At 40.3% G+C, this 17,529-nt stretch overlaps 1 protein-coding gene and 1 non-coding gene across 11 annotated transcripts in view; both read left to right on the forward strand.

The window, feature by feature from the left end:
* The window catches only part of MECOM (MDS1 and EVI1 complex locus), a 635,199-nt gene that overhangs the window by 380,100 nt on the left and 237,570 nt on the right, over positions 1-17,529 (forward strand). The gene's annotated exons all lie outside the window — the stretch shown is intronic.
* On the forward strand, positions 8,596-8,752 carry LOC140706123 (U1 spliceosomal RNA). Its single transcript, XR_012085851.2, has one exon. It is a non-coding gene; the product is annotated as a U1 spliceosomal RNA (small nuclear RNA).

The raw sequence follows: 17,529 nt of genomic DNA on the forward strand, positions 1-17,529 counted from the left end.
TACTCTTTTCCATCCATAGAAACTACAGTGGAACCTCTACTTAAGAACTTAATCAGTTTTGGAATGGTGTTCTTAAGTTGAAACGTTCTTAAGTTGAAGCAAAATTTCCCATAGGAATGGACTGAAAACCAATTAATCCGTTCTGGCTGTTTTTTTGTTATGTAGAGGTGCGTTCGTACATTGAAACATTAGTTCCCACAGGAACTAATGCAAAGCTGGTTAATATTTATTTATTTATTTATTTATTTATTTATTTATTTATTTATTTATTTATTTATTTATTTATTCAATTTCTACCCCGCCCCTCTAGACAACGTCTACTCGGGGCGGCTTACAAACATTAAAACACATTAAAACAATGTATAAAAATAACTAACATAATTATTATAATTAATATTGTCCAAGATGGCAACATTAAGAACCAGAAAAAAGGGGAAGGAACTTAGGTGACTGGGGGGAAGGCCTGTCTGAATAACCATGTTTTTAGTTGGTTTTTGAACACACCCAGCGAGGGTGCCAGCCGAATTTCAGTGGGAAGTGTGTTCCACAGCTGAGGGGCAACTGCCGAGAAGGCCCGGTTTCTTGTTTTCTCCTTCCGGGCCTCCCTCGGCGTCAGTCCCCTCAGCCGTCCCTGCTGGCTATGTCGGGTGACTCGGGTAGATCTGGGTGGGAAGAGGCGATCTGCGTACTCTACGTACTCTACCACTAGGGGGAGAATTTTTTTTTAACCTAAGATGACCTAAGGTTAAAAAAAGAGCAGGAAAGGTTTTTTTTTCCCTGTTCTTATCTTGGATTTCTGTTCTCAAGTAGAAGCAAAATTTAGCAAATGGAGCTGTTCTTAAGTTGGATTGTTCTTAAGTAGGGACGTTCTTAAGTAGAGACCCCACTGTATAGCAATTCTCCTAGAATGCATTGCCTGCATTCTGGGCACAGCCAGGTATTTAATGATTTATTGGACTAATCTTTTCAGTTGTTACAATAAGTAGAGTCTTCAGTAATTGTTTAAACTAAAATCTCAAACAGTCTAATTGGATTATTTTTAAAGAATTAACCTAGATCGATTAAGAATTCTAATAAATATTTTTAAAGTACTGATAAATCTGGAATCTCCACTGAATAATGTGAAAGAAAACATAGCTGCTTAGTAACCAAAGAGAATGTATGTCCAGTATTGACTTTTCCTTTATAAGTAATGTCCTAAAATTGCCCATGCCTTTTCTGCTCAAGTGCTTTTGATTATTCATAAATCTGTTAAACTGGTAAGCCTCCACGGCTGAGCTTTAATCTTTTAGAGGCAAACATGGTAGGAGGACTCTGTGTACTTGAAACCCCCTTAATTCTTGATATTGTGATTTTGTTTTGTTTTATTCTTGGTTGTGAATATTTTAGAGGAAGACAACATAGCTGCATATAGCAGAAATTCTATTTGTTTTCTCATTAAGGAAAAGTAAAGAAGACAGTATTGCCGCACTGCTAATAGCAAGGAGGCAGTAAAGAATGTCCTTCAGCTATTTGCACTGCCACTTTATGAAGGCTCTCCAAACAGTCTTTTCAAGTATATTAGTCAGGAGAGATATCTTAAAAGTCTAAGGAAGACAAAGTTAATGCATTCAAAGAAGGAGCTATTCAGATAAGGTTTTCCCCAAGTGTTTAGATTAGTTAAATATTAAAAGAAAGAGAGATAATAACATTGTTTGTCTTTATCCATTATCAATGGAGAAAGTAGCAGCTTTTTCAGCAGAATGAAAGTGTTAGGCGTGTTAAAAGTTTGTGGATTTGGAATGCACCGGTGATTTGAGTTTCATCTTGGCAAGAGATTATCTGCTTGTGTAGATTGCAGAGCTCAACATGCATTATCTTTTTGTTAATGGTGGAATGAGTGCTGGGTCAAACCGTATAACATGGGAGCCTGTGCTAAGCCATATATCACTGGGTCATGCAGGTCTCTGACTTGAGCAAGCTCAGATTTGTATGCCCCCCATTTGAGGTAGTAATGAAATCACAATGGGACAAAGACAGTGAGGATTGCAGAAGAGTGTGTTGTCTCCAATTCAGTAATTTTTTTTTTAAGAAAAGGAAGCCATCTCCCTGAGATTTGGAAAATATACATGATCTCTTATGGCCAGATGTCTGGTAGTGAGGAGTCCTCAGAGGCTACAGAGTGTGTTATGGGGAGTAGAAGGGAGTCTATGCAAAGTAGTTAGAAATTATCATATTTACATTAAGTAGTTCTGAAATCTAAGTTGTAAAATTTTGAAATAAGTGCCCTGTGCTGATAAATTACCCCCTTTCTAAGAAGAGTATGGGAAGACAGGGATAATGTTAAACTGTAGTAAGTGATTTTTCAAGGGACGTAGTGGCGCTGCTAAACCGCAGAGGCCTGTGCTGCAGGGTCAGAAGACCAGCAGTTGTAAGATCGAATCCACACAACGGAGTGAGTGCCCGTCACTTGTCCCAGCTCCTGCCAACCTAGCGATTCGAAAGCATGCAAATGCAAGTAGATAAATAGGGACCCACCTCGGTGGGAAGGTAACAGCATTACGTGTCTAAGTCACACTGGCCATGTGACCATGGAAGATTGTCTTCAGACAAAACGCTGGCTCTATGGCTTGGAAACGGGGATGAGCACCGCCCCCTAGAGTCGAACACGACTGGACAAAAATTGTCAAGGGGAACCTTTACCTTTACTTAAGTGACCTTTCAGTTTGCTAACTCCTAACAAAGCATAGCAGGCGAATGAAAATGAGAGAAACCAGAGTGAGCGAACAGGGAGAACTAACTGAAGTTTGACTGGGGAAAGGTAGTAAGGAAAGAAGAAGAGATAAAAGAAAAAGGGAGAACAAGGAGACAAAGGCAAAAAGGCAAGTGATTTAGATTGACAGGAGAAAGTGACATGGGGTAACTCTATTCAGAAGCACCCTATGCTCAGCTCAAGAGGAATAGGCATGTCTTGATAACTACTAAGAGCAATAAGTAGCAGCTGTTAGTACTGGGAGGGCCTTTCTGTTTGATGACACCTAACAGCACAGCATAGAAATAAAATTGAGACAGACCCCAATAAGCGAGTGATAAGGGTGAGCTAACAGGAGTTTGATGAGGACCCTAACAAAATGTTTGGTTTCTAGATATAGTTATATATTAGTAGATTTTCCCAGCACTCTTCAAGGCAGAGGAGACACAAGAAATGGTACTCATAGACAAACAAAAGAAAAAAAATTAAAAATAACAGGGATTGTAGAGGTAAGAGACACTTCAGTTGTAGTGACCATCAAAGTGTGTGCAATGTTTGTCTTTGTGCCTGAGTACAACACAGTGGACACGTATAGTAAGTACAAACTGGTAACTGTTGGACGAAAACATAAGAGAACAGGAGCAATGAGTGGCCATACTTAAGGCTATAAGAGAAGATGAGGAGCACATTGATGGAACTCTCAAGCAACAGAGGCCAAGGAAGGCCCTGGAGCTGGGAAAAAACAACAACAATACAAAGCAGAGGAGGAGAATGCTGGGCAGAGAACAAATATAGTGGAAGAAGCACAATGGAAAAGTGTCGCAGTTAGAAGCAAATAAGGGAGGAAACAATCTTCACCAGTGAAACTGCAAAAACTCTTTCAGATTCTTGAAAAGGAGTCTGGCAAACAGCATGCAGAAGAAGATATGCAGGAGACCTGAAGGAGGAAGTGGGAGAAGCTGAAGCTCAGCCAAGAAGAACCCACATCCTACAAAAATAATAGAAAATAGCTGAAGTTGGAGACTCCCTACTATGTGGGATTGAAACTGGAATTATCAATGTTGTTGTTTAGTCGTTAAGTCGTGTCCGACTCTTTGTGACCCCATGGACCAGAGCACGCCAGGCCCTCCTGCCTTCAACTGCCTCCCAGAGTTGGGTCAAATTCATGTTGGTAGCTTCAGTGAGACTGTTCAACCATCTTGTCCTCTGTCATCCCCTTCTCCTCTTGCCTTCATACTTTGCCATTCTCCTCTTCTCCTCTTGAATTATCAATAGACCTGCCAATAAGCTGTCTCACTGGATAATTTATTAGGGATGTGGCAAAGGGATTCCCATCAATCATAAAACCCATGAATGCATCTACATGGAAACAAGTGACACAGCCAAGAAGAATTATGAAGAAGTCACATCAGACTTTGAAGCTCTGGGAAGGAAACTCAAGGACTTTGAGAAAGAGACAGAGAGAGAAAAATACTGGCTATGAAGATTTGCTAAGAAGGTTGAATTTTTGGAAGCACAGACTAGGCTTTCTGGAACTTTATGGCACAGTGCTTAAACTGTTTTACTGAATCCAAAACTGTGCTCTAGACCTGGGGTTTAATCTCAAGTAGCTGGCTCAAGGTTTACTCAGCCTTCCATCTTCCTGACATTGGTAAAATGAGTACCCAGCATGTGCTGGGGGGGGGGAATGTGTAGCTTGCATAATTAACTTGTAAACCACTTAGAGAGTGCTTTAAGCGCTGTGCGACGGTATATAAGCAGCATGCTTTGCTCCTTGCTTTGCTTTGCTTTAAGATGGACTGCTGGTGAGTGATAGGTGGCACCTCACAAGGACTGGGAAGAATGTGTTTGGCCACAAACTAAATTGGAAGGGAGACACAAGCTCAAAGGTAGACAGATGTAGGTTTATACACAATAAGAGGAACAGACCAAGCAGCTGTAATGGAACCCAGTAATAACCTTCACAAAAATGTATGAAAGAAAGCAGGCCACAAATCACACATTCTCCAGTGTCTATATATGAATGCCTGGAATATAGGAAACAAACAAGAAGAACTGGAACTCTTAGTTCTGGAGGATAAATATGACTTGATAAGGATAGCTGAAATTTGGTGGGATGACTCCCATGGCTGCAATATGACAATTGAAGGATATAAATTTTTCCAAAGAACATAAAGAATAGAAAGGGAGGTGAGCATCAGTAACTGTCAAAAATACATCCTGCACAGAAAAACGTTAGGATAAGTTTGTTTATCCCATTGGGAGCATGTGGATTGATATAACTGGGGCAAAAAAACAAAAGGAACGTGGTAGTTGGAGTCTACCAGTAAAGGAGAAGATGTGGATGAAAGCTTTTAAAACCAATTGCATTACTACAACATAGTAATACAATTTGAAATTCTTGCAGTTTCGGACACTGCACTTTAAGAAGGATACTTAAAGGATTGCCATACAGAGAAGGGGCAGAATCTGTTCTCTGTCCTCCCAGAGTGCGGGACACAGCCATGGGCTCAAATTACAGGAAGATAGCTTTCAGCTGAATATCAGGAAGAACTTCTGAACTGTTAGAGCAGTGCGACAATGGAACCAATTGCCTTGGGAGGTGTTGTGCTCCAACACAGGAGAAAATTCTCCAATGCACAGACAAATGGAGTGCATCTCTTTGATTTGCCCCATGTCAGTTTCCATAACTGTAGAGTCCTGTATCCTGTAGAGAGCCTTTAATACTGGTTTCCTTGCATTATTGTTCTTTAAAAATGGCAAACAGCCCTTTAAGAAACAGTATCTCAAATTTTTAAAAAGGAAAATAAAAATTAATAATTAGCACCCTTCTCATGAATTAGCACAATTAAAATGGAAATGGAGAAGAGACTATTTAAGGTGAAATTACACATGTATCTTCCAGCTGGAATCAAGAGGACACTATAATACGCATGGAACCTTTAAGCAATAAGCTTTTGCTTAAAACCACCAGGGACTTTTGCTGAATGGAAGTTATTTGTGAATAAACAGAAGGATTTGGCTATGGCAAAGGTCATTAACAGGCTAATATAAAATGGTATATGGAACCCTCAGTTTTAATGACATTTTCACTTCTGGAAAGAATTCTAAAATTGATGCAACTATACTTGGAGATGGGCTGATAAATTGCTATTGTAGTGCCTCCTGCACTTTTTCCCACCAGTATGAAAATTCTGGAAACGTACCCTGCAAACACAATATATTTACTTCAGTCACTAGATCAGAGGGTCATAAGGACCTTTAAGGCTCATTACAAACAGTACTGTATGGAAAAGGTTGTTTATATTATGGAAGAGAACCCTGATCGAGGGAACGTCTTTGGTATATGTGTGTATGTTGTAAAATCAACGGTTTGTGCTTTGTAGTTATGTTTGGGGTGGGGACATAAGATGTATATATGGATTTTGAACTACATAGGGATCTTGTGGTGCTAACCCTAGTGTTGTTGAAGTGAGGAGTGTAGTTCCTTCAACAGTTTTTACTCCAAAATGCCAGCTGAAATGTCAAGTGTGTAACATTACTACAATTCCTGCACAGAACAGTCTCTTCCTGTTTAGGATTCACCAGGAAGGAAAATAATTTTTTCAATTTCCTGCACAGAACAAAAGGGGGGGGGGGAAATGTAGTGAAGAGGGATTTTTGTAGGAAGCTGGCAAATCTTGTTGAGTGTGTGGCGGATTCTTCTTAGTAAATGTTGGCATGGCAAAGCATGGAAATTATGAAGAACAAGATGTTTTTCAACATTTCTCACATCCCTTCCCTAAAATAACCAAAATCAAAAGACTGTATTGTACAAAATCTGCAGTTATTGAATGAAATCCTATTTGTGTAAATTTTTTTAAAATTTAATTTTCCCCCATCCCTTCTGAAGCTCCTCCTAATCTGGAGTAATCGCTTTTATAGTTGGGAACCAGTTGGGGCTGAAGGATGGAAGAGGGGAGTCCTTGATTCAGAAAATTCCTGCTGATGGGTTTTCAGTGATGAAAGGGATTAAACTCAAGACTTGTAGGGGTCTCAGAATGGGATGGGGAAAAGTTCAATTTCCTAGAAATTGCCCGGGCATCTGACATCATCAGCCTTAAATGGTGGAATTTACTTGAACAGAATGTCAACCAATGAATCTTCAGGCCTTATTAATGTTTATGTGATGGGATGTTCTGAAATCAAACAAAATGGCGAAGTACAAAAGGTTAGCCTTTCAAAGAAATGTGAAGATACAGATTTCAGACTCCCCACTTTCACAGTCGGTTGTTAAATGGTGCAGCTTGCTGAATGGATGGTATAGAAGCAGCGCATATATACTGGGTTCCATGCCATCTTTTGCCTTATATCTATACACATGCACAACTCTATCTACATTCATATATTAATATTATTTGACCATGTTGATCACTTTTACAGAAACAAGGACATCTCGTGATAATATTATATGCACATATTTGGATAGAATCAACACAGTTTTCTGAGAAGAATGTTAACAACTAAAATGTTTTGTTTTGAGTGGTCCTGGTTTAAACTGCCATCTGCTGGCTTGTTTTCAGGCTAAGAAGAAGATGAGGTTCCCAATTAAAATAATTTCCTTTCATACATGCACTGCACAAGTGAAAAGGGGTACCTCTGTTGACTGTCTTCTCTTTGGCAGTACTTGTCCCTATATGGAACTTCGGCAACTTAAGTGTCTGTTTGTGCAATTTTATTTATTTGTTTATTCATTCTTTCACTTTTGTACTACTCTGCAGCAATGTTCTCAGCTTAGTTTCCAAAAGAACACCAGGCCGATTACAAACATTTTTGAGGAACATAAAAACCAGCTGTAATCTAGAACTTCAATAACTGTAGTAATGTCATGAAATACTTCAAGAACAGGAACCAGTTATTTTATTTTATTTATGTTATCAAATCAAAACTCGATCATTCTTTTTCAAGATAGGTGACCTGAGATAGGCAAAAAAAAAAAAAATGTTTTCCTCAGAAAAAAATAGAATGCTTAGTAAGATGTTTTAAGCTTAAGTTCTCAGGTGAACCAATAAGGGAAACCCCCCATGCATGTACCTATAGCTGTGCGTGTACAAGAGGGTCAGCTGGAGAAACATTTACTGATACAAGAATCACTTATTGAGCATGCAAGTCTGGAGAGAGACTAGATTTATCTTCAAATAATTAACAGTGTCAGTAGCACCAGTCATTCCAGGTAAATAGACTGTAATTCTATGCTAGTTCATACAGATATGACAATTTATTGGTATGTACTAGAGCTGCTTTTTGAAAGGAATGCATGTGTAGAGTGCTTTTAACATGTTTTGCAGACTAGATATCCTAAGAACATAAGAGCAACTTTGGATATAGGATGTATGTAAAATCAGACATGGTGCTATCTATATTGGCAAGTCAGATGGTTTCAGGATGTTCAAAAATATGACAAGAATGGATAAACCTTCTTGCTCCCAGGAACCTAGGAGTTGGGAAATCATCAAAGTTCCCTTTTGGCAACAAAATATTATAACCATGTTTGTTGTGGGTTTTTTGGGCTCTTTGGCCGTGTTCTGAAGGTTGTTCTTCCTGACGTTTCGCTAGTCTCTGTGGCCGGCATCTTCAGAGGACTGGAGTAGGAACTCCATGATTTGGCACTTCAAATCTGAGCAGCTTATTATACAAACCGAGTCCATTAATACTTGCATTTTTCAATAAATATGTTTCATCCTTGTTATTATGAAATAAGCATTGACACAAGAGAGTGCAGCCCTGTTCTGATCAGAAGGTACAGCCAGGGGTCACCATGCCTTTGGGGGACAGGGCACGGGGACAGGGCACAGAAAGGGGCAGGAGGTTCAGAGGCCATTCCAACTCATACCTGGCAGGGGAAGATACCATGATCATCAAAGTGGTTTTCCGAGGGTGAGGCTCATCTATTGCACTTTGGATGTGCTGACCCCTGTGATTTCACCAAATATGGGAAAATCAACTGCCTAAGCGGGGGGACTGTGTTTGTGGTTCCCCCTGTTTTTTCCAGAATTATTCTTTCCCCTTTTGTCCTTGGCTGTTTTCACTGCCTGCTGCCATAGGCCTGTTGGCCTTGCTGGTTTTCCAGGTGGGCTCTGGGAAGCAGATACTAAAAAGCCAGTAGTGCAGAATGGTGAGGTCCAAATAGCAAGCAGTCTCTGGTGCTAGTTCAGAGACCTCCCAGTATGGCAGTGGGGGGCTTCTGGGTGGTGGTGGTTGAACCCCTTTTTTACTGTATTCGTTCCATAAGACGCACATACTTCTCCCCCACACTATTTGGGGGGGAAGTGCGTCTTATGGAGCAAAAAATACGGTAATCAAAAGGCACTTGAGGGAATAGGGATGCAACCTGTATTAAATGGATAATGCAGATCCTGAAAACTCAGTTCTCAACTGTGGGTGTGCTCCAGGATTCATCCCAGAATCTGGATGCTCAGTTCTCGCTGGGAGACCAGGAGAGCCTTTGCACAGTTGAAACTGGTGCAACAGTTGCATCCATTCCTTGAGATGTCTGATTTGGTTACAGTGACACATGCCTGAGTTATATCACACTTGGATTACTGTAATGCACTCCATGCAAGGTTCTTTTGGTTGGACAGTGTCATTGAAGCGACCAACATGAATTTGAGCAACATGAATTTAGCCCAGCTCCGGGAGGCAGTGGAAGACAGGAGGGCCTGGCGTGCTCTGGTCCATGGGGTCACGAAGAGTCGGACATGACTAAACAACAACAACAACAATGCACTCCATGCAGGTTCTTTTAAAGGAGAAAGCTGGGATAAAAATATTTTAAGCAAATACAGTGGTGCCTCGCAAGACAAATGGTTTTTCCGATTGCTGTGGTGCCTCGCAAGATGGCTTCTTATATGGCCGTGCTTCACAAGATGAATGTTTTTTGCAAGACCGATGCCTCTCAAGACGAATGAATTATCTATGTCTTGCGAAGTTCCCATAGGAATGCATTGCAATGCATTCCTATGGGAAACCGCTTTTCACAAGATGAAAATTTCGCAAGACAGCGCTACTCGTGGAACAAATTACATTCGCCTTGCGAGGCACCACTGTAAATAAATATGGATGATTTGGAAACTTCAGCTGCTTCAAAATGCAGCTGCAAGACTGGTCACTAGAGCTAGTTACAGAGAGCAGATAACTCCCCTGCTGCAACAACTGCACAGGCTACTAGTCCTTTTCCAGGCCCCATTCAGATTGCTTCTTCTTACCTATAGGTTTGGGTCCACGCTTTCAGAAGGACCATATTTCCCCACACGGCTCCAGAGTTAAAGCAAGTAGACATTCAAGAGGTAATTTTTTTAAAGCAGCGGCAGCTAAAACCTGTAAGTTCCAGACAGAAGATGATGATAGAAAAGGAGCAGGAATGGGATAAGGCAAGGTAAAGTGAAGTGTAGCCTGGCCTAAGGAATTCATAGCACTGCCACTTGGGTTGATGAATAGCTCAGACTGGGGAGTCGTACTTGCTTCAGCATCTTGGCCTTTCAAATAATCTAGTCTGATGGATAACTTGCAGTACTCTTTGTCTGTTATTATAATGATATTGTTGTAGAGCAGCAAGGAAGAAATCAGCACTTTTCCTGATGAAGCATCCTAGTGGCATAAAGAGTAAGGTATTTTGATCATGCCGCCAGGTGTCCTCATCGGAGCTCCTGATGCCATCTATATTAGTCCATATCTCCACATCTTGTAGTAATTAAATTCCAAACGTTTATCATGCTTAACATACAGAAATGCAATCTTTTGTCTACTCTGAAACTATTCCCAATAACTCAGTAAATTCAAATATTAATCAATTGCTAAGTTCCTAGAATTTCTGGCCTTGTTAAGGAGAGAAATTTTCTTCATGCCATAAATAGTTTCAAATATATACCACTTACGTTGACACTCTTGTCAGAATTAATTATATGCTTCAAAACTAAAAAAAAGCAATCCACTGGTTTATGAATGTGGGATATGGTGCTTCACTATCGACAAATCAAAACACCAGCTAATTCGTTGCAGAGCACATACTGTATGTAATCCTACACCATAAGATAAAGTGACAACCGTAAAGCAACTCGTTGTTACATGCAGTCAGATTGCCTCCAATTTATGACAACCCAATGAATGAGTCACCTCCAAAATGTCCTGTCCTCAACATCCCTGCTCAGCTGTAAAATTTGGCTTCCTTGAGGAAGTCAATCCATCTCATATTTGGTCTTCTTTTCCTGCTGCCTTCAACCTGTCCCAGTACTATTATCTTTTCCAGCCAATCTGATTTCTTGTCTGCAGTCTCCATTTGGATTGATCATTGAGTCAAGATATACAAAATCTTTTAACGGTTTCTTCATTGTCAACATTTAAGTTGTGTAGTTCTTCTGTTGTCATGATTATGATCTTCTTAATGTTCAACTGCACTTCCTTCTTTCATTTTCACCAGAATTCATTTCAAGTCGTTGCTGCTTTCTGCCAGTAAGATGGTGTTATCTGTATATCTGAAATTACTGATGTTTCTTCCAAAAGTGTTCACATCTCCTTCTTATGAATCCGGCATTCTGTATGATGTGCTTTGTTTACAGATTGAATAGGAAACTATTAGGCCTCTCCGTATTCTGTCGGAACAGTAGCTTCTTGTCCACAATACAGATTATGCATGAGGACAATCAAATGCTGAGGTACACCCATTTCTTTCAGAAAAACCCATAGTTTCACATGATCCACATGATCAGAGGCTTTGCTGTAGTCTATAAAGCAGAGGTCCCCAAACTTTTTCACCCCACAGACTGGCTGAGGAAGGCAGAGCACCCCCCATGCTCATGCACATGCACAAACGGTGACACGGTGCTTGTGCGGGTGCACACTTATGTGCATGTGCAAACTGTGCTGCGGTGCTTGTGCATAACTGATCTTCTTTGTTGCCAGTACTCTGGTTGCTGTCCTCTGAAGATGCCGGCCACAGAGACTGGCGAAACGTCAGGAAGAACAACCTTCAGAACACGGCCAAAGAGCCTGAAAAACCCAGAACAACCACTATTTATTTATTTATTTATTTATTTATTTATTCATTCATTCATTCATTCATTCATTCATTCATTCATTCATTTATTTATTTATTTATTTATTTATTTATTTATTTAATACTCCGCCCATCTGGTCTTGTGACCACTCTAGGCGGCTTCCAGATAAATAAATAAAAACATACAAATATACATATAGGATAAAAGCCTTTGTTGCAATGCCTTAAGCATCACTTTGATTTATGTCTTCCTAGTGCTTTTAGAGCTGCTTTCACATCATTTTCTAAAATTGCAGGTTCTTTGTCATAGGATTCCTTTTCAAAGGAGTCTGTCATCATTTTAACTCTTCTGTGCTGTTTCCACCTTCTCTTTATTTTATAGCACACTTCCCTGTTGGTCTTTCTACCTTTGCTTTAAATGAGAACAAATTCTTCCAATCTAGTATCAATTCACTATAATAGATAAATACTATCATCATGTTCTGCGATAACAATGCTAGTTGACTGCTATCTCCTAACCTGCTTCTAGACTCCCTAGATATGTTTGGCTAATCAATATTGGCAAGAGGCTCTTAGAATAGGTGAACTTTGGCTCTTACTCTTAACAGGGCTTCTCTTAGAATGACCTAATCATGGCTTGTAACAGCACAGGTGGAATTATTGGGCAGGTGTGCTTCCACATCAACAAAGATGGGTTGGAAGAGTTATAGGAAGGCATGTTTACATTATCCCTTTGCCATTCATGTAGGTGACGGAAAATGTGGACAAGCCTTTTATTATTATTTTTTACACAGTGGCAAGTGCTGAAATCACCATAGGTATTACCATATTTTCCAAAGTAATTCCTTGCAGTCTACCACAAGCCCCATTAAGGCAATGCAATCAAATCCGACACTTTGGGATTCCATCATTTCCCTCTCTGCTTGCTGCTGACAAAGAGTGGAGAAGCAGGGAGAAGTAATTATATGGTGCCTTTCATCTGAGGATCTCAAAGCACTTCACACGTATTAAGTAATTAATTCTGTCAGTGCCCACTTTGAAGTTGGTTCAAGTATTATGATTTGAGGAGCATAAGAAGGAGTAGCAGTGGCAGTCCAGCTGCTGTGGCACAGGAATGCAGTGACGACATTGGCGACATGACTAATTTATTTAGTGAACCGAAGTTAGCATGGTAATGAGAATTTATTTGCCATCATCCCATCATTCATCAGATTTATGGGGTTCTCTAAGCAATGAGCATTGCTGAAACCAACCTCACTTGAATCTCTTCAGTTGATTCCTGTAATTTACATGGATGGGACAAAAGAAGCTATATGGAAGTAATGGATGATAACAGGTCAAGATAGATGTGCATAAGAATGCCTAATAGTTACCACTTTAGGGGGCACAATGTACTGCTGTCTGAAACTCTGGACATTTCCTTCCTGTCCATGTTTTATGGGAGGTTTGCAATATTTATTTGTCTTCATTTTTATTTGTTTGTTTCTTGTTGTCTTTCCTGAAGACTCTGCACAAAGTGATCCATAATAAATTTATCATGTCACCAGTGTCGCAATTGCATTCCTCCATAACATTGACTGGTATACTTCTTTATTGCAATACACACAATAAAACACAGTTTTAAAAAAGCAGATTAGAGCAGTCCTCAGTAGGAGAGCACAGACATCTAGGAACCAGCCTAAATGCTAATTGACTTCAGTCTCTCAGGATACCTTCTCTCTGACCTCAAGATGGTAATTCTTGAAAAGAAGAAGTTTTAAAATAGATTAATGTAAGGAAACAGAGGAACTAGATTTTCAGTTCCATCTCCTGAGCCTTGAATAGGGACAAAGACTTTTTATTCATTTCATGTGTCTGTATAGCTCATCTGTGCAGAAGTTAACTGAATGTCCACTGTTGAGGCAATTTTCACAATCTGTAATTTTTGCATATTCTGTTCTGTGCCTTCTGGTTGCAATTCACCACTGTAATTAGGTTCGTTGTCTATCGTGTGCGACCCCTGTGTTGGCGCGGGAAGAAGAGATGGAGGCTGCTCCATATTCTTAACACGACTTGATTTATTACTGAACAAACTCACCTCAGGCAAAAGACGATAACTTCGTACTCTAACGCCTGGAGTTTTGATATCACTCCTCACTGAGGGGCCAGTCCAAACCACTCCTGATTGGTCATGGGCCTCAGTGGGGAGCTCCTCACGGCACATACTGTCCCACAACATGGGTGTCTCGCCCAGTCCCCCTCGCGTTGTGGCTGGAGTAAAGAGGCACTGGGATGGATCACCCTCCTCCCCCCCCCCACTGGTTGCGGGGGGTACACTACCACGGTCCATTCTAGCAGCTCCAGATCCTCTCTCTTCACGCGTGAGTCTTTCGGGTCAGGCAACAATCCTCCTCCCAGTTGGAGGTTTGGGAACTCTTTCATGAGTGTGGCAAATCCCTCTTGTCCTGCACTCCACTCCGTCTGCACTGCCTCGTGCCTGGTAGTTTGCCCATTATAATTCTGAAACTTCGTGCTCCTTTTTCCTCTTTTATATCCTCCTCCCACACAATCAAATCCAGCTCCTCCCCTTTCTCATCAGCTAAGCACACTTCAAGTGACCCTTTCCCTTTCTCCTTATCCTGCTCTATTTCTACCAGTATGCCTTCCATGCATCCTCTGTTCTTTGCTCTGTGGAAGACGGCATACTGGCTCTCTCTCTCCTTCACAACCACCCATAAGAGTTCATTTGCAGGTTCATCTATCTCAGGCACTTGGATTGGACAAAGACTTCATATCATCAAACATGTATAAATCTGCTTCTCTATGCTAGAATGTTATTGTCCCTACCCCATGACTGTTTGTTAAGTAGTCATTGTTAAAATAATCATCGATGTTTGGTCCTTTTGTGTTTCTGTTCTACTACATACCATATAGACCCAACTCACTGTTTGTCACAGTGGACTGCAGTCTACAAAAGCTTATGTAAAAAAAGCTTGCTAGTCTTTAGGGTGTTATAAGGCTCTCTGCTGAATGAATAAAAGCCCAAATTGATGTGTCTGAATGTCCACAGAAGTGTCTGTGTGCATGTAAGCATGAATGTGTGCAGTTGTGCTCAGTGATGAAGCATATGAAAGACATCACAATTTTATGAGGTGTCCATTCCACACTGTAGTGCAGCTAACACTTGTATGTTCATGTTTTCCTTGTTGTTAGATCTATATATCAGATAGTCAGAACTGTATTATGCTATGTTGTACCATCCTTGATTTCTTAAGTACTAAGACCTCTTAACATTTCCTTCTACTTCATGTGTTGTTGGCACTGGAGGCCTTGAGGATAGTATCAAGGCCTAGAGGATGGTACCAAAGCATTTCATCCCTGAATACATACTACAACCGTGTGACTATGAGCAGCAGAATAATACATACAGGCTGTGCAGATATATGAAAATGCAAATTGCAGATTTGCAGTTGAATCCAATTTTCATTAGATTCCATGTGAAAAATAATCATGCATAAGAAATAGCCATTCTGTTCTAAACTTTGCTGTCTCTCTTAGAGTGTGTTCAGACAGCTTCTTAGCCCACTGTTTGGACTATTTCAGGGACAGGCTGGTGCGCTCTTAAAGATAGCCATCAGGCAACATTCTTTCTAAAGTGAACCAGCCCACCCCGAGAGCATTCCTACCTGGACCTTTCTGGCTCCTGGCAAAGGGCTTCTACTTTTTTGGTGCAGGCAGGATCCGTCTACTTTGCTTCATCTCCAGCACATGTGATCGCTGTGAACTGACCAAAGGAAGCCTTCTTCTTTCAATTAGCAAATATTCTGAGGTGGCGTAATAAGAGAGATGCTTCATGATGTAGACAAATTAAACAATTTTGCAGTTCTGTGGAAGTATTTAATTTTCAAAGGCAGGGCAAGGAGATTGCCTTTGGAAAGCTGAATCCTCCTGTGCATGTGCACACATGTGCCCCTGTGTGGGTATGTGTGCATGTGTATGTGCGCTTGTTTTCTTGCTTTTCTTGCTTGGCTCTTTAAGAGAAAAGCAAACAAAATCCCCCTTGTTGCCCTCTCCTGTCTCCTCCCACTTCTGACAGCAGGCCGATGGGGACCAATAGGGTTGATTCAGCTCCACAGGTCATTTGGATGCAAAGATCAAATCAAATGGCATAACAAACCTTCTAGCAACCCTTTTTAGCTCACTTCCAAAACAGGTGTGTAGACAAGCCCTTAGTTTCCCTTCAGTAATTTCCCATAATCCTCTGCAATAATATTCATTTAGGTATGGGCTGGTGGGTTTAATACCAACGACAGGAGTTCATAATCCTGGTCAGAGAAGAGGTGAACAGAATATCCATTGTGTAGAAAGAATCTAAGTTTCATATGCTCAAAAATTTGTCTTCACATAAGATGTACTCCATTTTACTCCTTAAAGCTACTCTTCATTTCACAGCTCTCTGCTTCACAGTAACCATAACAGAGTTCTGACTGAATAGTTGAGTAAAATAAACTATCTCTAGGGGTTCATTTCTTCTGCTGTACAGTATGTACAGCAATATATTTTATAGAAAATAAATATATATTGAAAGCTTCGGGATGTATTATTATTTATTCATGCATATTGTTCTCTGTGTTCATTACATATTAAAATATGTTTCACATAAAATCAGTTCAGATTATACTGAATGGATTTCATTTCCTATTCAGTCTTGTGCATTTCTTAACATCAGACGTGTGCGTGCATCATATTTTATATTATTTAACTTTACTTGCTTGTTTCATTGATTCAGTAGACATTACTGATTCCATGTTTGTCACAAACTCTCAGAATTCACATGTGGTGAAAGTCTTTCCATGTCTGACATTTCCATATAGCAGACATGCCTCCAAACCTGCCTGAAGATATTTATTCCAAGTTGCCCCATGTGATATCCTCATGTTCTGTGCTGGAGACATGCCTTAGGAAGCAAAATAGGAAGAGTTCCATTACAGACACCCCACTTGGTTTCAGTCATCTACATACAAATTACTTCCAGATTATAATAATACCTACTACACAGGACGGTCTTTGAAGATAGTCTGAAAGCTTCAGTTGGTTCATAGTAAAGTGGTTAGACCTCTGTCTGATGCTTGCAAGTCAGACAATATAACTCCAATTTTACACCAGCCCCTTTGGCTTCCTGTTTGCTTCTTGACTCAACTGTAAGTGCTTCAAAGCCTAAGGGCCTGGTTATCTTAGGCACTTTGCTTCAGATGTATGCCTGTCCAAGTATTTGGAACAGACCTAAGGCCTTTCTTGTGGTGGTATTGCAGCTCTGGATAACTTTTTCAACTCTCAGAAAAACATTAACTTTACATGCAATATTTTCACTGGAATATTTTCTGTCCTAATAAACATTCCAGTACTTTAGGAGGTAGGGTTTGAACTGAAGATAATCAACTTTTATTTCTTAAGTCCATTGATAATTTCAAACACGGCTCCCCGCCACACCAAATGGCGTTAGCATAACAAAACCAGGGTATATAATATCTGCTTCCCTGCATGGCTGCTTGCAAAAAAATAAGTGCATTTCTTTTTGGGAAAAAATCCCAACACATAGTATTTCCTGGGACACAGAACCACCAAGTGGCATAAAACAATAGATTCTTTGGTACATTGCCCCCCTTCCATTTTGGGGGTTGTAAAAACCAAACAAACCTGGACATTATATGTAGCTGAAAGTCCACAAGATTCATTGCTGCTGTTTAGGTGACAAAGTTGTAGAATGCCTACCTTGACAGTCTAGTTC

Source organism: Pogona vitticeps, chromosome 3 (assembly GCF_051106095.1).
Source record: "Pogona vitticeps strain Pit_001003342236 chromosome 3, PviZW2.1, whole genome shotgun sequence".
Taxonomy (NCBI): domain Eukaryota; kingdom Metazoa; phylum Chordata; class Lepidosauria; order Squamata; family Agamidae; genus Pogona; species Pogona vitticeps.